Below are 22,303 nucleotides of genomic sequence, written 5' to 3' on the forward strand. Positions count from 1 at the left end.
AATTTCATCCCGAGGAGGCAGCGGCTGGCAGTGCTGTCGGGTAGCAGAGCTGTGTAGGAGGACGCGCGGAGCAGCCTCTGATAAGAAGGCGCGGCCAGCGCCGCTTATCGCACACGTGCGTCGGGGGCGCGCAGCACGGCTTCCGTGTGCCCTCGCTCCTGAGAACAGCCCACGCTGGGCACTACTCAGCAATATGGTTCACATAGCTAAATCATTTTTCCAATACGGAGTCTTTCAGCTAGGAAGAGCATTTCCAGGTAATGGAAGTTTGCTATGCACAGTAAATTTGTGACATCTTTCTATGAGATTTTAGCTAAGAAACACAGAAAGCTGCCAAGAGAAGAGAGAAAAGATCCAGTGAGAGACTATTTCTCACCTTCCTGAAACCCTCCTCCATGAGATGGGAGCTGTACAAGGCAGCTCAGGCCTTTATTATTTAAGTCCATCTTGACACAGTGTGATAACTTCAATCTCCACTTTCTTCTAGCACATATTAAAACCCTTCTCCCCAGACGCTCAGCCAAATTAATGTCTATTTATCTCATTTTTCTGCTGCTGGAGGTCTTCAGGCTGTGTAGGAGGACACAGCCTGCACACAACTCCTACGCAGACTGCAAAGAATATTTACAAGCAGTCTCTCTCACACAGGTCTTAGCACATGCACAGCATTTGTTTCATTTAGTGTAGGAGGTTTCTATTTTTGTCTTAGTACCTCCCAATAGGCTTTGCTCTAGCTCACATTACATCGGTTTTTTTTATATGGTGGACAGTCTAGAATGATAACAGGGACGCAACAGTGCAAAATGGCTTCAGACTTTCCTTTCTATAGGACAAAAGGGAACTGTCTGCTTTTTCTCCTAATTTTTCCATGCAAGCTTCAAGTAGCACCATAACTGGACAACTATTGGATCAGAATTGGACCATTCAGTTAGTACCCTGCCTCTTGCACTGACCAGGGCCATAGACCTCAGAGCTGACTGGGAACAACTTGTCCATCCATGTGATTTCTTGACACTCTGGAAAGCAGGTGGGGAGCTTTAAATACTAAGCCTGAGACTACATTTGCTAGGAAGGGTGTTTCAGTGCATAAAACATTAAATTTTGATTCAAGATACCCAAGATTTTTTATCTGAACCATGGATCATCAAGAAAACAGGCCATTCACTTTAGCTGTCTTTATTTTCCTGGTCACTGGGACATATTGGGATACCCTAGTGATGGATGGTGTCCACATAGCTCCCAGGAAGCTACTAAGATGCCAAGAGGTAACGACCCCCTGCCAGGACTTGGTGTGATGGTAGGAGTACCCAGGGTGTGTCCTGGCTGTGTTTCCAGACTGCAGTTTCTTGGATTTATAGCTCAGTCACAATGGGCTTAGGTGACAGATTTGTCCACACTCCTGTGTTTGTATGTGCTTTGATTAGAACTCCCAGAGATTAGGTGGAAAATTATCTTTCTGTCTTCAGAGGAGTCTGGGCCTCTTCATAGAAACCTCTGTAGCTTGTCAGTGTGAAACAATGCTCCTCCCACAGGAGTTGTATGCAGACTCACTCATGTTTTACACAAGCCACTGAATCAGTGTCAAATGTGATCATTTATGGTCATTCCTCAGTCAGCCTGGACTCCTTGAGTGGATGAGTGACCTTGAGTTAGTGGATTTTAGGCTCTCTTGCCAATTCCCTGAAGTGTCTCACAGATAAAGTTTATTGTGAGTATCTGTCTTACCCAATAGAAAGGCAAGAAAAGATGTTTAGCTAACTAACTACAAGATATTCTCTACTTTTTTTTTTGATGATGAATGAAGTAAAATATGACCTTAAAAGCATCAGTACATACTGCAGCTGTCATGTAAACACGTCAGATATACATCTGCTCTTTCTTTGTTCTTTACTGATAATAGAGAAGTTGTAGAAGGAAGACTTGTGCATACCTTCCACTGTGTGGGCTCCTTTCCATCCCTTCAGCACTGATCTTTTCCTATCAGGAAGTCTTTCAGGGATCTTCCTGTGAAGGAAAAAGACAGGTGAATGGATCTGGAGAAGCTGGGTGCTGCTCTTGCCAGAAATTGAGGTCCTTGTGAACAGGTCATACCTGATACTCTGTGCTCCAGGGTGCAGAGGACAGTAGTGGTGTTTACAGGTAGGACTGTGCCAAGAGCTGTGGTTGCCATGCAGGGATGCTAATGTGTGATTTCTCCACTGAGATTTTGGGTTCAGTTACCCAAACTAAGTAAGGTGCTGTCTGTTCAGCTCTGTGATGCTCTCCAAGCAGAAGTCATTTTGGGCGGAGAATGTGGGTGGGAAGGCTGAAAATTCTTTCTTTTCCTTACACATGGTGCTACATGGGTCCCAGTGACCTCCAAACACAGTCTGCCTGTTCTGAACTTGTCCTGTGCCTCCACATAGCCCTGCCTTGGGATTTTGCAAGGTGGGAGACATGCAGCTCAAATCTACAGCAGGCTCCCAAAGGAAGCATGTCTGGGAACAGCAATCCACTGCTGGAGAAGTGCTACATAATCATACACTTTTGCATAGGCAAAGGAAAAGTGCTAACTAGCTACCTTCCTTGGTAAAATAAGCCCTACCTTAAAAAACCCCCATAAGGCTGCTTTTATTATACCTGACAACTCTGAGAGCTCATCTAGGGAAAAAGCCAAAGGCCACCAACTCCAACACCTTGGACTCACAGATGCTATGATAGGTGTAAAAATTCAATACTGTGTCTTGGTCCCAAGGTAGTCATTGCATTTTGAAGGAAACAGGATAAACACTATGAAGCAGGATAATCCCAAATGTGAGAGTGGTACGTTAGCCAGAGGCTTGGCATCCCGGAGGAATGGCTGGGGTAGGAGGAACAAAGACTAGGCAAAGAATTCTAAGCGGGTACTTCAAATATCTTTTAATTTTTACCCTAAAACTAAATACTAGGGCAAAGATGGCTTCATCTTTTGACAAATTATTGCCAAGGCTCAGGGTTTCAGGCAGGCTGTAGGCTGAGGTGGACAGTGGGCACTTTCACTGAAGCACTGTAGGGTTTGTCCCCAGGGTGCCACATGGGCACACAGCGGTCCTGATCCCTGGCAGCTTGAATCCAGCCCTCAGTTCATGACTGAGCAGCAGCGCAGAGTGCTGTGGAATGGCTGACAAAAGCACTGGCTGTGGAGAGGGCACCCATGAATGTGAAACTCAAACAACCTCTTGACCCACAATCCACCTATAGTTCATTCCACTCCACTCCATCAGATAGAAGCCGCTTGCAGCTATGCAAATAGTCCATCCTGCCTGTCTTGTTGGCCTTCTCTCTGCCCGACGTAATTAGTGTGGTGAGTAAATAGAACAATGAGGTCAAATACAGGGCTAGATTTTCCTTGAAATTGTTCCAGATATGGCCAGGACACCTGAAAATGTGGTATCCACAGAGCCTGCTCTGGGAGCACTAGCTGCAACATCTGTCCATCCAGAGGCGGGATGAACCAGAGTGGGGTGGCAAAGTTACCAGCCCCTGAAACTTTAGGCTGATGCTTAAAATAAGTAAAATGCCATCTGTATCCACTGATTTATGTAACAACCAGTATTTTCCTTGTTTGAGCTCTGAAGTTGTGCTCACGCATTCCTTTGCTTCAGATGCATTTCCAGGGCAAATTACAACAGTACCTGACATGGTAGGGGCTTTTTAACACGGCATCAGGCGCCAGGTGATATTTTTATAAGTATTAAGACAGTCTGCTAGGGAGGCAGGCAAGCCCAGTCAAGTTTTCACATACTCATTCTATGGTATGAAGCCAAACTGTGAAGTTTTCCAAGTATTTTAATGAACGTGTTTCAGACCTTTTTATTAACTTTTAATGCCTCTTTATTTTGGCAGTTCAGCGCTGTGCTGAAGGAAAGGCCAAGACACCCTTCAGTGCTGTTCCAGATAAATATGCCTTAACCACAAATTAACACTTATATCTTGTACTGCTTCTGAAGCTGAAGGCCCCACGATCTGTCTGAGAATTGCTGTTTGCGGTTCCAGGTTGTGATTGTGCTAAATGAAGCCCCAGCCAGCTGAGGATCTAGCAGAAAGCACCCCTTCCTCAATGCCTAGGCACAGCTGGCAACTTGAGAGAAATGTGGGAATGGCAGCCTTGTCTGTTGGGCTTTCTTGGAGGGATTTTGGAGGCAGACTCCACTTCTGGAGGACAGAGATGGGTGGCAGGGTGGGGAGGGAAAGGGGTTCATCGGAGGAGCAGCTCAGGATGTAAGGGAGACCATGCAGGTCTGTCCTGCTCTGAGCCCTCTGCACATGCCATTGTAGCCCCAGTGGAGAGTGACGCTGGAGGTGCTGCATCTGTGGCCTCTGCTTGCTTGGCTGGGTAAATCTCCTTTCTTTACTCTCACAGTTTACTTTTGATTAACAGCACGAGATGTATTCAGCATTCTTGAAGGTGGGAGATGCCCATAAAACACTGCTTTGCTTCTTTCAAAAATTTGTTTCCAGATCTCCTTTGGGGGTAAACTTCAAAATCGCGATTGACGTTTCTATTTCTCTATAAAAGAGCCCGTTCCAGTCCAGGCCTTAAATCACTCCCTTTTTATGTAGAAAGCAATAAGGATATAGCCTCTACCTCCCCAGAATGTCCTCGAGCCAGACCCTGAGACATTATTGCAACAAGTTCTTCCACCAGAGATAGGCCAGGCTGGACCTACATGCATCCTGTTAAGTCTTCCATTACTTTGCCAAATTTAGGAGATTTCCAGTTCTAAATAAAGTAGACACACATGAATGCAGCCAGAGTGCAAAGTAAGTGTTAATATTTTCTTTGCCCTTTTCATTTCATTACTCTTTAACAGCCTTATAAAAAGAATGCCTTCTCTGTACTCCTTCCTGTTTGCTGTTTTTGCTTTTTCAGAAGATCTAGGCTGATCTAAATATAGTGAAATATATCAGTGTCTCCCCCATGAAGTGTGTTCAGCTGTGACTCGAGTGTGGTTTTGCACCACTGCCTTCTAAATGTGCAAACACATTACCAGGCTTGCACAACTTCCCTGTGCATGTACCCATGAATGAAGTCAGCAATAGCAAACCACAGACCAGGCACAAAGACTTGGCTCTGTAGGTCATCCTGGCTCAGACTAAAATTGAATCCTTTGCGCCTTGCTACATTGGAGCAAAGCCCTCTGTGGAGTATGACCACCTCCAACCCCACTTCTAAAGATAAGTAGTGCTGTTGCATGGTACTGGCAGAGTAAGAGCTTAGATTCATTCTTGTGAAAAATAATGTTCATGTGTGAATTCTCTTTTTTTGTTGTTGCAATACTCACTTGCTTAAGCTGTTCCTTGATCCAAATTTCAGATCTCATCAGCTGGTGATTGCTAGAATCAGCAATTAGAGGCTGACAGAGAGCAATTCCTAAAGTGTTTGAACTTGTTGAGATCAGCTCCTGGTCAAGCCCAATACAGACACCTTTGGACACTTGTCATTGCTCTGGCAGATGGTACTGGAGCTGACCCCAGCTGACCACAGGGATATCCCACACCATATGGCATCATGTTCAGCATTTAAAACCGGGGATGAAGGAAGGAAGGAAGAGGGTGACATGTTCAGAGTGATGCCATTTGTCTTCCCAAGTCACCATTACATGTGATGGATCCCTGTTTTCCTGGGGGTGGCTGAACTCCTGCCTGCCCCTGGGGAGTGGTGAATGAATGCCTTGTTTTGCTTTGCTTGCACATGGGGCTTTTGCTTTACGTGTAGTTATTTCAATCCATGAGTTTCCCTGCTTTTACCCTTCCAAATCTCTCCCTTATCCCACAGAGGGGGTGTGAGTGAGTGGGTCTGCGGGGCTTAGTTGCTGGCTGGATGTAAAACAGGTCTCCAGACAGTGCACGTGGAACTGGCTGAGGCTTTTCGGCGTGGTGCTTGTAAGACCAATCAAGAACTCCTTGAAAGTGCTTTCAATCCTTCACTTTCTTGCTTGCTCTTGCCAGCTGTTTCTTTCCTCTGGTCTAAGAAACTTGGGAGTCTGCAGGACTTTATGCACAGCCACAAACCCAGAACAGGTCGGCAGACAGGCAGCTGCTGAGGACCAAGTCACTTCCTCTTGTACCTACAAACTGTAGGTTCTGCCACTATCCGTGCTCTCTCCTGTGTGCCAAACCCTGATGATTACCTGAAATCAGTCCTACAGGAGTGCAACAATCAGAATAAACGTGAATGTTGTATGTCATATTGTGCCTTGAATGACCTGTGGCTGTTGAACGTGTGGCTTTGCTTTTCCCAAATAGATTCAAGCTGTCTTTTGCATGAGGACTAGATCCCAGAGCAGCAAGCAGCCTTTTTGGCAGCACAGCCTCTGCAGGCAACAGACCCTTTTCTCCTATGTGTGAGATTATCAGCATGGTAGAAAAATCAATTTTCCTTATTTGTGTGTCACATCCCAGAATTTAGGTGACTGCAAAGGTGGGGTTCCCCTGCTTCTTGCACTTGCATGAATTAGATGTCCCTTTTCACTGATGCCTATGTATCCACTTTGCACAGGGGCCCAGCTGAAGCCAGTGAAAATGTGGAATATGCCCACATACTGCTATTGATAACCCATCTATTCCCAGTGTGTAGCTATGTGCTCGATTTATAACTCCCTAAATAAACCATGCTCTGGATTGCCCTTCCTTTGGGGTCACCAGTGGTGCTCCAGACCTGAGTACAGATGTACAGATGTGCCCCACAGAGAGAAGTGAAATTATTCTCCTAACTGCTGGTGTCAAAGCAGTATTGCTAGGGCTTTCAAAGCAGGCATATGAACACATCAGCTGGGCAATGTCAGGACCGGGGCCCCAACACAGACATGCAATAAGAGTTCACACTGTCTCGGGTCAAGCCAAAAGCACTCTTGCAGCTGGGGCCTGTGCAGGGCCTGGGGGTGGCCTGGGCAGGGGTCCAGTGGCATGGGCATGTCACCCAAATAGTCTTTGAAGAACAGTTTTCAAGTTGTTGGGGTTTTTTAGCACAAAAGGAAAAGCCAGCCCTATTTCCCTCAAGTGACATCTCTCCATTCTGGCCAAGGGTCACTGTCTTTGACAAATGTCCACTGGCCAAAACCACTGTAGTTCCATCATTGCTGTAGATACAGGTTTCTAAGAGAAACGGCTTATGCAGTCGTGTCTGAGTGTGCATCTGTGGGCGTGTATGTCCGTGTGTCTGGCTGTTTATCTGCCTGTCATCCCCTGCTGAGCTGTGAAGCCACTGGCTGACTCAATTGGATGTCAGACATATAATTAACTACCTATTAGTTTCACAAAAATAAAGGAGTAGAGGGAGGAAAGAGAGAAAAAAAACGCCATCAAACTGTAGAAAAAGTGGCCACAAGAGCTTGCAATTTATCACTCACCAGAGGGTGTGCATGGGATAGTGGTTTTCAAAATGTTCCTGCTGCAAAAAAAGTCTCCAGTTGGCAATTACTGGTTCCTGGAAGCCAGATCAGCCATTAATAACAGAAAACCCCACAGGAACTCAGGTCTGCTATGTACATATGGGGATGCTTTTAAACAGCTTCTAACCTGACTGGGATTTGGTGGATTTTCACAGGCACAGGAAGACCTGTGTCCCATGCCAAGCTGTAGCGCCAGTGTCAGGACATCTCAAGAGAAAGGTGATAAAACCATCTGCACTTCCCAGGGTGAGCACTCCAGTGCCCGGCCCAAGGCTCCTCCTGCAAATGGCTAGCCCATTCCACCAATTCTGGCTAAGTCTCAGATGCAGGCTAGAGGTTGATACCCTGAGGACAATTTTGTCTTAAAATAGTTGAAGTTTGGCAGTCAGGAGCAGGGTGGGTGCCACTGGGGAGGATCAGATGCCCTGAGTGTTAGCCAGTGCTGCAGCAGGTGCTGGGAGCAGGAGCTTGTGGGGAGCTTGGCACTGTGAAGGGGCAGACCTCACTGGACACAGGGACAGGCATTGGATGGGAAGCTGGGATGCCTCTGTCACTACTTGTAAATAAAATAGGCCCGGGTCTGCTTTCTGAGTTGGATATGGGTGGTTAAGCACAGCTCCTGTCGGTATGGTGAGGTTCTCTGCTGTCCCCTGCAGGGTCAGCTGCTCCAATCAGGGGCGTGGTGGCCCAAATGCCAGGGCCACTGCTTACAGGGGGAGCTGGGAAAGGGGAGAGGTCTCCCTGGGAGTGGGTGCCATGCTGCAGCATGCAACCTCCTGCTCTGCACAATAAGCCTGAGGAAAATTGGCAAGTGGGATGGGGCAGGATTTGAAATGCATGTGAGCAGTGGAGGGAAGGGGGCTTAAGCAATTATTTGGGGCATGAAGCAATGCAAAAATATTTCCCAAGAAGCCCTAACTCATTAGGTGCTGCTGAGGTGCTTCCTAGGAAAGCAGGCGCCGTGGCTCTCAGCAAGGGCTGCCTGCTGCGCTGTGCAGGGCGAGGCAGCCGGCGTGCCCGGGACACAGGCAGGCAGCAGCTGCCAGCCTTCTCCCAGAGATCACTGCAGCGTTACAGGAGCCTGCGGAGGTCTCACACTTTGCTACTAGGAGTGGTTTCAGTAGTGTGAAAACTATGTCTGAAGAGTTAAAATCCTGGCAGGCTTTGTCCATCTCTATATGCAAATACCAGTTGCTAATCTGACACAAAACATGCCATGGTCCGTGGCCTATCAGGCTGTGTTCACAGGAGAAGGGGCAAGGATGAACCCTACAGCCGTTGGGTGGCTGACACTCATCCAGTTTCTTGTAGTGTTCTGCACCCACAGTCATCCTCCTCAACTCTGTCACAGTCCAGAGGTGAAAAAAGTAACATATTTTTATTGTTGGGAGGCCTGTGTTATTTGTCTGCAACTGCAAATGCCCTGTGCCCTTGCCAAGAGAAGCTTGCAAGCACACACCAGCCCTCCCAGGGTGCTGCTAACAACTGATGCATTATTTGAAAATCAGGTGTGGAAGAGGTTGGTGGGTGCAGGACACTCCAGTGCCCTGGACACATGGATGGGGACCAAAGGCCAGAACTGTGTTAGTGCTTTTCAAACTCAGTTAAACCTAGAAAGTCAGCATGCTCCAGACCATCAAAACCAGGTAGGAGTGTATGAAAACAAGGGAAAAAGGACATTTGAAAGTCACACCAGAACTGAAGATTTGGAGATAAATGTCAGTGGCACTGGAGAAAGCAGTGACACTTGCAGCATATACCTAAAATACAGGCAAAGCTACGTGATAGAGCAAACACTGGGAATGAGGGGAAAAGAGCCTTCTCGAACAAAGGTAGAGGCAAATCTGGGTGAGCAAGCTGGAAAAATACTCTAGTTCTTTTAGATGATTTTTCACATGAGCATCATTCATGAGTTCGCACATTCAGCATGACTGAGGAATACTGCAGCTAAAGAGGAGGCACACAGTCATTTTTAATCAGATGCAGCTACTTGATGTATCATGTCTGATAACTGGCCACTGAATTATGACTGCAAGTTCAGACATGTAACTGCTCACCCCTCAACTTCTGGGAAAGAGTGACCTGAGACATAAAATCCATGAGGGAAGATGCAGAGTCAAACTCTGATTTAAATTTATGACTAGATGGCACCAGCACCACAAGAGCTGTAATCTTTGACACTGCTACTCAAGAGAAAACTAAAAGCAAGTCTGCTCAGCTTGCTGCAGGCTGAAGTTCCAATCACTGGGATTTACAGATTTGCAGAGGCAGATCCTCTGGGTCTTCTCTTTTGACTGCAAGAAGTGGCCTCCCCATTAATGTGCTGGGGAATTCCACTTTCACACCAAACACTCCTTGTGGCATCTTTAGGAGAGCTCAGCTGGGCTGGGAGCTGCTCAGATGGAAATATGACACTGACAGGCACCACTTTCAAGGGTGAGGATGATGTGGGCAGAGTTATCCATGAACAGAGAATAAAACTGTAGAAGTTGTGGGAAAGAGCTGAGAGTTGCTTTTCATAATGTCTCATGAGGTGGATTTCATGACTTGTACTGCTCCATGGAGGTTAAGAACCCAGCTGCAGACTGCATCCAGTTGCCTCTGGTTCGAGCTCAGCCAGGGGAGAGGGTGGCTGGAGCATCATATCCTTGTCACTCCCATCTCTTGGAGTTTGAGAGCGTGACAGAGTGAGAGCGCTACTGGGTGCTGCTGGAAGCTTGGATGCAGTCTCTTTCCATGACAGTGGGAGAAGTCTGTGATAAGTGCATTTTCACTGTTGACAGCAGCTCAAATCAAATTTCACCACTCTTTTACCTTGAGCAATTTAGTCATCCTAAAGTGCTAACACAACCTGCTGCCAGCAGCCAGCTCCTCCTCCCTTTCCCAGTGGGAGAAAAATATTACAGCCATTGGTCCTTACATTCCCCTAAAAATGCTCATTTCTCCACCATGGCTAGATCTATTCAAAGATGCATTTTCATCAATGTAGCACTACAGCAGCAAGGGAACAGGGATGGATGGGGCTGGACCAAAGGGCTCCAAAAGAGACTTGGGGAGAGCATGATGGGGCTGGGGCCCAGGCCCAGGCAGGGCTGAAACACCAGCCTGGCTGGCCGACAGAGCTCACAGCAGCTTGGCCTCTTCTTCCAGCACCTCTGCCAGGGACACAGGGTGGGAAGCTGCAGTATTGGAGACAGGAGACTGCTGTGTCTGCAGCTCATGGAGGTTGTACCTGATGTAAGAGATCCCTGGGGCAGCACCAGTTGAGCAATGAGACAGAGAGCCCTCTGTGACCGCAGGTATGTCAGAGTAACTACAGGAGGTGGTTTTGCATCATCTGTAGGTATGGCCCAACTTATTTAGCAGGCTTCAAAATACTTGGTCTCTGCACTGCAAGTAATAAAAGTGACTAGTATCCATTTCTTTCACAGGGTGAGCTTAAACGAGGCTGGCAAGGGATTTTACAGGTGTCAAATTGTTTCTGTGCATTCATACATAAATGTCAGGTATAACAATAATTGTTTGAGTTGGTTTTTTTTATTTTTACACAGTCATAAATTTGTAACTTACTGCACAGCAGTCTTTTCTTCCAGGTCATCTCACAGTGCTGCCTATGCTCCTGGAGAGAGACAAAGAAGGCTTTAAAATATTTAGTTCCAAATTATTTGCAAAACCTGCCTGAAAATACATGACATTTCACTAAGGACTTTTGAATCACTAGAATATGAAGTAAAATCTAATGGGACATTTCTCACACTGAAATAAAAACATTCTTTAAAAACTGTTCTTTGCAACCCCTGCCTTGGCATAGCCACTGGGGCTTGTTGACTAACAGAAAAGGAGGCTTAAAAGGGCTTGGAGGACAAGGCTCTGTAAAGAAACACACTCAGATTTTCCTTCTGAAAGTGTCTATCATCTGCTGCATGGGCTAACCTGTGCAAAAACCCCTGTCCTCCCCTGAAGTTGGACATCCAGGGCAAGTGGTCTCCTTCAAGTGTGATGAGATATTCCAAGACCAGATTAAACTGCTTCCCAAACCCGAAGTGCTGCATAGGACCTCAAATCCTACCTGTGAAAGCTGCCCATAACACCCCGTCCTATTTTCAGAGATAATTGCACAGAGAGAGGGAGATTTTATTTAAATGGCTGCCATAACTTCTTTTAGCCATTGAAGGAAACAGGCTGGGACATGTCAGTTGTCTGCTCAGGCTTTGTTGGAGGCTTTCATCCTGCACTGCTCAAATAAGAAAAACTATGAGATCACCGGTTGCTAAACACTTGACGTGATTTCCCAAGATTTGCCTCTATGGTAAGTGCTCTGGTAATTTGGGTGGTGTTGACAGAAGCCCTGAATATTACCCAAAGCACTTGGTGATTATTTTTTTCTGCTGCCTCCAACAGCAACCCCCCTTCCAGACAGAAACACTGTTCTGCTGCTAATCTTGCACTAAAAAATCCACCTTTGTGTTCCAAATGCCTTCCTGGAGACCAAGATGCTCCTTTGCTCATCTCCCAGGATTAAGGATGGAATGGGGTGGGACAGGATGGGACAGAGACAGATTTCTTGGGCTACCTCCACCTGTACATCTTTTTAGGTTAGTATTTTGAGCTTAACATTTGAAACATAATTTCAGGTTGCATTGTAATATCACATTCCAAGTGTGGAGTGGTGAGATCTTTTAAAAATGCATATATAATTTATTTTTCATTTGTGACAAGGACAAAGGGAGTCTTTTCATTAAAAAAATCTGTATGGCTGAGGCCCTGCAGCATCTGGTATTTGCATTCCAAGACAGAACTGTATTAAATTTTCCTACATGCCTTTTTGTGCAGTAAATGATCATGTAAATCAGTAAATGTCTTCTATACATTCAAAAGCTGAAGCAAAAGGAGGAAAACGATGCTACCTGTTGTTTCACGAAAACCACCAAGTCTCCTAATGGGAGGAAGCATTTCTCCTGTGGCATCCATTCAGCAGCATGGGCCTTAACCAAGAGCAATCTCCCCACCATTCTCAGAGGCAGGACTCCAAATCTTGCTGATAAATACTGAAAGACTCCCAAGGACTTCTGCACTTGTTGATTAAGAAGCATCATGACAGCCACTAGAGAAGCCACAGCAAAGAAGGCTTGGAAGACCCTGGAGAGGTGATAGGAAGGAAAAGCAAAACATACGCTGGCAGTTCTTAGAACTAGAAATATTTCTGAGTTTGCCTTTCCATTTGGTAGGTCTGGAAGGTACAGGCATTAATCTGTGATATTTGTTATCCAGATTTAAACTCTTACACGGTGTCATGTACACTGCTTATAGAAGGAAAGCATTATTATTATTTTTAACAACGATATAATAAAAATTATTAGTTAGCAATTACTTATAAAATATTGGACTGAATATTACTTCTGAGCAATGCACAGGTTGTGTTTGGCTGTGTTCTTTGTGTAAGCCTTGCAGTGGGGCGAGGAGGGAAGAAGCAAGTGTGATCACGTGCTAATTGCAAATGCTTTCCCTTTTTTCTTACAAAGAAAGAAACATCAACTGCAGTCCAAGCAGCACAGATATTATAATAGCCTACACCAATCTGAAAATAAGATGGGTCTCATGACCTTCCCCTAGACAACACAGGATGCCAATAAGCACATATGCTTTTGAAGGAAAACCCTGGGACCTGCCACCTTAAAAGAAAGCTCAGGCTGAGGTCACGCTGAAGCATTCTGGAGTGCACCCATCCTGGGATTTTGTTTAAATTAAGCCATTGAGGAAACTGGCAAAAAGCAGCCACAGGCGGTGGAATTGCGTAAGAACCTATTTGTGTGTTTGCTTGGGTGTGAGGATTTGTGTTTGCTCTTTATTTCACAGAACTGAAAAGATTTAATAAATTATGTATCACTTAAGGAACAAATCCTTTACAATCTAAATTCTTCCGACATAAAACATTCATTGGAAAGGCACTACCTCTTCATCTTTCCCCAGTCTGAAGGAGAGACTATATACTACAGTGAACTGTCCAAGAGATGTTTATTCTTTGTCCTTCATAACTTCTCTTATCTCTGGCAGAGAAAGAATCCCCTGAGCTGTGATGGCTGCAGTTTATTTTCCACAAAGGCTTGCCATCACTAGCTGGGCTGTAGTCAGACAGCACACTGTTTGCTTTGTCCCAACCAGCCTTGGGTAAGACAAGTTCCTTGTGTCAGAACTCAATTGTTAAGTACTGATTGCTTTTCTGTTTCTTTTTTTTTCCTCCTCTACTAGTAGTACATAATTAGGCCTATATGAGATCTTATTCTAGTTAAAGCTGCAGAAAACAGAGTATGATGCTCTTCAAATGTCCTGGAAGATGAGAGACAACTCAAAAGTTAGGAAATGCCAAAATGGAAGTTGCTCAAGCAAGCGGTCTAGAAGGGCTCACCTTTCCCACCGAGTCCTGGCTCTGGATGGTTCTGTCAGTGTCTCCTAACCAAACTGCATCCCTGAGCCCCTTGGGCCCTTGTTCTCACTGCTCATCCTGTGGGATCTCTTCTAGTAACTCACTTCTCACCTGGTTAGATGCCACCCTTTCTTTACCACCTGGAATATGTCCAAGTCTGTTTGTACCCTATTGTCCTTGTGACAACACTGCCCTTTAATTTAAATCGTGTTTGTTTCCTGGTAGTTACTTCCTTGATTAGTATTAGTACCTCCTTGCAGTCTTTGTTTTCTGTGCTGAATGAGTCCGGGACACCATCCTAGGGCAAAATGAGGCAGGTCATGCCCTGGGGTCTCACCACTCCCTTGCACAGTGGCCTCAGCACTGCTGTTGCTGGCTGGAGATGCCATCCTGCAGCGGTACAACAGTGGTTTGCCCGTTGTCGTGCTGCTGTCAAGGAAAGCTTCCTGGCCTTTTGCTCTGACTGACAACCTCCCACGTCTTGCAGCAATACAGCACTAAGACATCCACTTACTGTTAATCCAGCTCTCCAATTTCTGGTTGTCCTACCCACAGTGTCTGGTTCTACAGCCTCTCAGGGACATGGTAGAGATCCCATCACTAGCAGTTTTCAATACGTGACTGGATGGGGTGCTAGATAAGCTCATCTAGGCTCCCTTCTGTGTGAAAGGTTTGACCAGGTGATCTTTCAAGGTTCCTTCCAATCTGGGCTGTTCTAGAATTCTGTGATTCTACCATTAAAAACAGCAGCCATCTGTGGTCCAGTTTGCATCTGAGAAGTGACTTTTCTGCAGTGATGAAGCTCCTGGTAGCGTAATTAGTGTCAGTAATGTTGAGATCTCTGGGCAATCCAGTACCAGGGGAAGGCAGAAAACATGGTGGCCAAAGCAGGAGGCCACTCACAGTCATTGGTCTTGTCCAGACCGGGTGCCCACCACAAAACTCAGCCATCAGTAGCCCTTGTTCCTCACAGACCAACCCCACCACTTTTCCTTCTACCTCTGTTCCCAGTTCTCTCCTATTCAAACAGTCCTAGTCCTTCCCATGCCCACAGGTCTGTCTTCAGTCAGCCCTGCTGTTACTGCTGTGCCCTGAGGTCCCCACCTCTTGCTCATTCAAGCAGTCCAGTGCTTCCCATGCTCTGGTTCCCATTTGCAGCCTATCTGCTCACACTCTCAGCCCCCTTCTTCTCCCCTTGTGCTCCTTGTTGTGATCCACCCCTCTGTCCCAACTCCAGAAAGCCTTGCTGGGCAGTTTATCTTCACAGGGGTGCCCTCCAGGGTAGCCATCCCAGCAGGAGAGCTCTGGAGAGGCAGAGGTGTCAGCTCTTAGGCCACACATAGCCTGGCATGTGCTCAGTGCGGATGGAAGCCCAGATGTATTCAGCTGCTGACATTGGCAACTACCGCTGAACAAATGTGAATTTCAAAGGGATTTTCAGAAGCAGACTCCTGAAGCAGTACTTTTTTTCTGTCAGCCTCTCCTGATGCCATGCTAACTTTCACTATCTTTCTCTGAAGCATGGGAATGGCAGAACTGTTCATATGTATGAAAACAACAAAACTGCACAAAATAGTGTATTTTTCTTTATTCTTACTGCGACTTGCAGCAGAACCATTTGGCTAAAATTTCTTCATATTAGGTAATCAGCCTCAAGCTGGCAACTCTTTCAGAAAAATCCCTCCCAAATAGGTCAAGTCTGGAGACGGGGAGCTGAACCCAAGCTCTCATAATGCCGTGTTTCTGAATCCTTACCCTGGTAATAGCAGGTGACATGTCTCAGACCTATGGTTGTGTAAAATAATCCACAGAACTACCTGCTCTTTTCACCTGCCCAGAAAAGCTCATGAAGAGTTGCTGGGTGTAGTAATCTGTTTGCAGCCTGCTGGGAGGATGGAGCAGCCTGTAGGTGTCCAGCAAAGCTCCATTCAGCTATTACACACTGGGCAGAACCAGAAGGTTGACTAGAAACAGCAATGGCCACTGTGGGTTCAGTTAGGAATCATGGGAGACCTTTCTGTATTTGATGACTTGATGCTATGGTGACCAAAACTCCACAAACACTTCACAAAGAATAAGGCCAAGTGTTTTCCGCTCCTCCTTAGGCAGTGATGCTGCCTGGGAATAACCTGTGGTGGTGAATTCCTTTGAGCTGATCCTTTTCCTACATTGCTCTGCTGGAATATCCTATGCTGGGGTGAAAGACTACTTCAGATGCCATTTATGACCCACTTTATCTAGTGGACTCTTTACTGGTAGTTACCAGTGAACAACAGAGTCCTTGTTATACTGTTCAGAGTCCCCTTGTTCAGCCTAAGTACTGCTAACCTTTTGTACAGAACCCAAACAGCAAGTGGAGTCATCCTGCCTCTTAACACGCAACGAGTCACTCATTGTAAGCTTTACCTAGTGATGGTTGGAGGCCCCTTCAAAGCAGTGTGTGCTTCCAAAAGGTATGTTTAATCACCATGACTGCACTGCTGCAGTGGGAAGGCTGCTTCCCTAACCATGCTCTCCAGGTGTTCATCCCTCCAGGTGTTCTTTTAGAAAAGCATTTTGTACAATAGCTACTCTTCCATTCTTTCCAAGTTCTTCATATCCCATTTGTTTCTGAGTCACCTTTAATTAATGCCACTCTTTAAATGCTCCCAACTGTTCTGGCTAAAGTGCTGATATAGCAGAAAGCAGCACCAAACTGAAAGGCTGAATTGCTTGTGTTCACAGAAAGCATTTATGAAAGTGAAAGGTGAGGCAAAACATTTTCACCAGGTTGGCACTGGTACTGCACCTTATTTCTCTTCTACCTGAATAAGTCTGGTCTCCCTGTGAGCATAAAATTTCCCATTCCTAAGGACCAGAAGAGCACATCACTCAGCACTAATCATGGCTCAGGTTCTCTGTGCAGCTCCTCTTGTCATTAACAAGGGATGCTGCCAGGACTTCCAATCTTGCCAAAGTCAGGGGAACTCTTTCTACTCACTTCAAGTGATGGGGTAATCAAGAACACACAGGGATACAAAACCTAGAGGTGGGGAGAAAGTTGCAGGAGGGAGGAGAGTTCTTTGCTTAACTCCAAAGGCATTTGTGCTTATGCAGCACAACTGTGCAGCACAATCATGACCATAAAGTCTGATGGAAGCATTGCTTGGCATGCTCTGGTTGCTCCCATGCTCAGCAGGGCTGAAGCAACATCAGGAATTCAAGAAATCACTGCTGCATCACCAGGTAGTGTAGGTCATCCCAGGTCTGGAACACTGCATGCAGTTCCCTCCCAAAGGGCAGGCGATCAGAAATGTTACAAGGTCAAAATGACCACAGCTGGATGACACACCAAAACATGCAGGACTCTGCAGGCTGGATAGGCCAGCAGGAAATGGGAGACAAAGAGCGAGCCAGAATATTTTGCGTGCTATTTCCCACAGTGCCATGGATGCCAAATGCCACGGTCAAAAATGCGGCCTATAACAGACAAAAAGATTATTGGAAGTACCTCATAGCTTGTGGAGCTCACGGTTGCATAACATGGAGATAAAAACTACACAGGGGTTCAAACAGCAGTCAGAACAATCCACGAAACAAAGTGTTGACTTAGAGATGTGAAATGCAGAGATGTGAAATGCAGAGATGCAGATCCAAGCTCCAGCTGAGGAAGTCGGAGACTCAGAATGGAGGATGCTTGGAAGGGAAAGAATGCTGTTCACTTCTTCCCAAAGGGCAGGGGCTCTCAGAGGTGTGCAGTGCAAGTGTATGAGCTTCTGGTCCAACCCAGGATAGATAATTGCAGCTTCTCATGCAGTGGCTGTGGATAGGGGGACAGGGCTTGTCATGTATTTCTCAGCACTTTCTGAGAAAGGGTTGTGTTTTGCTTTGGTTTGATCCACAGTGCAGAGATGTCTCTGTGCTCCTGCAGTGCTTTCTTGTGGCTCCTGCGGAGTTCGTGAAAATAAATACAAACCTTGCTATTGTGTCAGCCAGTAGTCAGGCTTAATGACCATTTACTGGCCCATACACTGTTGGGCAAAGAGACTCCCTCTTAATGAAGGTCCTACTAAATAACAGTGTACAAATAATGCATAATTACTCAAAATGATGCTGGCTCCTTTAAGATCAAGGAAAATGGTCTCAAATTATACTTGGATTTCTTCTTCCTCAAATGACATCAACTGGTACCCCAAGAACAAAGTCCTTTCAGCCAGAGAAGCTGTTTATAAGTAAAAAAATACATGTTTTTTATTAAAAACAGAATACTTTGAAATCACAGTAAAATAAGATTCAAAGGAATTATTGTATTATATATATCTGTAATAGCAACATGTTTATAACTAGCAGTACTTGTAATCTGCATTTTTTGTGGTTAGTAACATGGGACTCACTACTCCAACTCTGCAGGTGAAAATACAGAGACCAGGAAAGAGAATGTGGATGTGACTTCTGCAAAGTCACATAATAGCTCAGTTGTCAAATATGAAACACCAAAGTGGGAATACACAAACATAGAAGCCTGTTCACAAATGGGAATAAAATATGAAAAGAATGAGCAAAGCTTTCTGTTCCTAAAAGAGCTAAAAGAGGAGGGTCACCTGCAGTGGTTAAAAAAAAAAAAAAAACAACAAATCAAACCAGACATCTTAAAACCACCTGCAAAGTCCCTGACTGTCTACATAATTCATACCAGCTTCCCTCAAGGGAGGAGCTGATGCAGGAATCTTCCCTGACTGCTGCAGGAGATGGAAATGGGGCCATTTGCCACAGATAAAGTGGTTTTATTCAATAAACCGATAAGGCTTGGATTCTCGATAATGGCAGAGCTGAGGTAACTGCACAAAAGCTGTTTAACCGTTTCTAAACCAGTTGAGACATGGTTTCCCCACTTCACATCCATCCTGTGCCAAGTGAGCTTGGTTTTTCCCTTCTTTCTATTTCTATATCCCATGACACCCTATCACACTAAATTATCTGTTATCAAGATTCTCAGGGAAGAATCAAAACTCTCCTCTCTTCAGGGAAGAAAAAAAAAGGGCAGCTGCTTCTTGAACCCTTTCCTCAGCTCCTCTCCTCTTCCACTATTTACTTTATTTCTTTACCTTGCAAACAGCTCCAGTGTCTTGGAGCCTGGGCTAAGCCCAGCCCTTTTGTGCCCTGCAGTCATCGCTGCATCTTTAAGGGAAAACTGATTCCCAGGAATGCTGTGCATGCACATACCTATCTGGGCGCTGCACCCACACCTGCCCACCAGGTAACCAGGGCCCGCTGGCCCTCGCAGCCACATTCCAGCCGGCAGAGCTATTACTCGCTAATTGTTACCTGTCAAACAGGTAAACGAAGCTTTTGGGCCAAGTCCAAACAAGCGTATATTCCCACGAAATCCTAAACCAGCAAACCTTTGACCTTTCTGCAGCCCCACTGATGATTTTTACTAGGACTGATTTAAAAGTATGATGGTATCTTTGAGGGACAGAAAAAAGAAGTGGCAAGTTGTGGTATTATTTATTGTGATGAAGCTTTCTTGTACGTGTTAATACCTGCATGAGAGCAGAGGATTACCAAAACAGGAGAGCAGAGAGGCAGCCCAATAAACACGACAGAGCTCATGTCCCCCAAATCACCTGAGTGGGGTGGCTTTCCAGTGCTGATCCAAAAGCAGTTTGTGGATGGTGAGGGACTAATATGCTAAACCTCCTGAGGGTGAAAAAGTTAGTGTACAGAGTAGCTCAGAGCTATCTGGGAGGCCTGGAACTGGCATTTCCTCTTCATTTCACCCTGTTCAGACTTGCTCCACAGAGCGTAACAGGATCAGCTCCTGTGGAGCAGGAGGGTCTCTGCACACAGCCAGAGGCAGCAGCCTGTTCCTGTCACCCAGGAAGGCTGTAAAGATGGCTGGCTTTGCCCCCCTTAGAGTTTTTTGAACAGGCCAGCGAGGGAAAGCAGTCCAGACCAAACTGCTCCATAATAAAGTTTGATCCTCCTGGCTAATAGCACAGAAAAGCCACTCCCTCACAGCATAAACAGAAAGGCAGGCTGTTTTCACTGAAATATCTGTAAGATTTCATATGCTTCAACATCAACATGCACTAAAATAAAAAATGGGGTTTATTGAAAAACTGCAGCTATAAATCACAACATTAAGAATAGCAGAGATATCCCTACTCTACCATGACCCTCCTCCTTACAATCTCTCTGGCTTGGACAATGAGTGCCGTGGGGAGAGGACCTACACATTCTCACAGTGGGTGATATGATCTGAGACTCTTCTGAATCAGTAACATGACTCAGTCTCATTAGAGCTTCACCCCAGGTATTGTGTGAGTCTTCCAGCTCTCAGAGACGATAGCTTAGGAAAGAGGGGAGAGTAAATGGTATAAACCAGATGTTATTAGTAATAACAGAAACATGATCTGCCCAGTAAGATGGTAATCTTTCTCCACAAAGGTTGCAGATAGCCTCCATGGTAAGCTTGATTTTGACCTGTCTCTCACCTTAGCTTTGTCCCAGTTAAACCAGACTTACACAGATCTCTCAGATGACATCCTAAACACTGAATTTTATTTTGGAAAAGATAATTTTTAACATTTTTAATAGGTGAATTTATTATTTTTAATTTTGGAATAGCTGAGTTTTATTTTGGAAGTTACTAGGAGAAAGCAGTTGTTAGAGAGAGCTTTTGCAAGGCAAACTGGCTTCTTTACCTTATTTGAAGAAGTATTTAAATTTTTTACTTTACATAATCACAGAATGGTTTTGGCTGGGTGAAAGACTATCTGGTTTGGGGCACTTTCCATTAGACCAGGTTGTTCACAGCCTCATCCAGTCTGGCCTTGAACACTTCCAGAGACGGGGCATCTTCAGCTTCTCTGGGCAACCTGTTCCAGTGCCTCACCACCTCACAGGGAAGAATTTCTTCCTAATACCTGACCAAAATCAGTTTTCAGTTTAAAGTCATTCCCCTTTGTCCTATCACTAAATGCCCTTGTCAAAAGTCCCTCTCCAGTTCTCTTGTAGATTCTTAGGTACTGAAAGGCCGCTCTAAAAGGTCTCCCCAGAGCCTACTCTTCTCCAGGCTGAACAACATCAATTTTCTCAGCCTGTCTTCAGAGAAGAGGTGCTCCAGCCCTTTGAACATCTTAATGGCATTTCTGGTTTTAATCCAACAAAAGCTCCAGAATGAGGTTTGGTGCTTTTCTTTGGAACAGGCTAGTGCCTTGTGCTGATCTTTATGAGTTTTTAGCTGACATGAGATCACATATGCTTGCAGAATTTCAGCTCAGTCCAGTACCTTCTCTAAATTATGAGGAACTGACTCAGAAACCAGAAGAAATCCTGGTATCTAACATCTGAGCTAACAGGTTTCGTGAAGCTGGGCACAGCTTTGGGCTCCTGCAGACCCATAGGGCCCTGCACATTTCTTACAGGAATTGGAAACACCTCTGAAGTTCCTTCTCTTTAGCTCCTTCACAGTATTTTCTTGTCTTCTCTCACACACATAGCCTGTCAGAACCCCACAAAACTCCTCAGCAGTACAGGAACTGCTCAGGCACAACATCTGGAGGTCAAGACATGGATGAGTCCCTCTCCCAGAGCCTCCTCTGCTCCCTGGGGAGATGGCCAGACTATTTGTGGTCAGCTGACACCCACCTGCATTATCTGAATGCCCTTGTGACAGGGCCTTCTCCCCAAGCGAAGAGGAACCCATGGACAAACAACCATTATCAAGCCTTCACTTTAAATGGATGCTGTGAAGAAGTAGCTGGTCTGGCCCCACTGCTCCTCACCCAGTAGCAAGAGATACCCCAAGCCTGGCAGGGAGCAGGAGGGAAGGAGAAGGGACTATTTCAATACGGCCAGAAGAAAAGGGGAAATGTTTTCTCTTGTGGTTCCCAAAAGGAAGCAGCATCTTGGCAGAGACAACCTGCCCGCCAGGCCAGTCTGTCCTCTTAAGATTCCTCTCAAAAGCTATGCAAGCAAACAGTGGTCCCTTCACAAGCTCTATTCAGCTGAATACATTTTATTTGGGGTTCTTCTCTGTTTTCACCTTACAGGCAGATTATTCAGATGCCTTATCTGCTCCCAGCTCCTTGCCAGGCTCCAGCATGGAGTATCTTTCAGCTTGTAGCACTGTCACCAGATTCCCATGCTGCATCAGTCACTGCACTGACCAGCTTCCATGGGTATCATCTTAATGTTACTGTCCAGTAGTATCTGAAACCATCAGTAATGGTACCCATAGGTATTTTAAGATAAAAAGAGAAGATATCTTAAAAGATGACTAGTAAAAGGGTATCTGTTTAAAAACCATCATGTGAAAACTGACAGCTGCATTACTAATACCCACCTAGAACCAGATGGAAATAATTTGGCCAAAAAATGCTGATTTTTCCTGTATCTCTCATTCCTGTTTTGACAAACATTTACTGAACGAAGAGCAAGGTTTCAGGAATTTGTTGCTTCACACAGGCTATTAAGATTCCTG

At 45.5% G+C, this 22,303-nt stretch overlaps 1 long non-coding RNA gene across 2 annotated transcripts in view; it reads right to left on the bottom strand.

Annotated features, from left to right (window-relative positions):
- Nucleotides 1-20,671, bottom strand: part of LOC109145394 — a 39,401-nt gene extending 18,730 nt beyond the window's left edge. The window contains exons 1-2 of one of the 2 annotated variants that reach the window (XR_005601527.1): nt 10,983-20,671; nt 1,931-2,004 (exon numbers count right to left, since the gene is read on the bottom strand). This is a non-coding gene — a long non-coding RNA (uncharacterized LOC109145394). Of the gene's footprint in view, nt 1-1,930 lie in introns of both variants that reach the window. The other variant, XR_005601526.1, reaches the window with a different exon arrangement.
- Between the last annotated feature and the right edge of the window lie 1,632 nt (nt 20,672-22,303).

Source organism: Corvus cornix, chromosome 2 (assembly GCF_000738735.6).
Source record: "Corvus cornix cornix isolate S_Up_H32 chromosome 2, ASM73873v5, whole genome shotgun sequence".
In the NCBI taxonomy this organism is placed as follows: domain Eukaryota; kingdom Metazoa; phylum Chordata; class Aves; order Passeriformes; family Corvidae; genus Corvus; species Corvus cornix.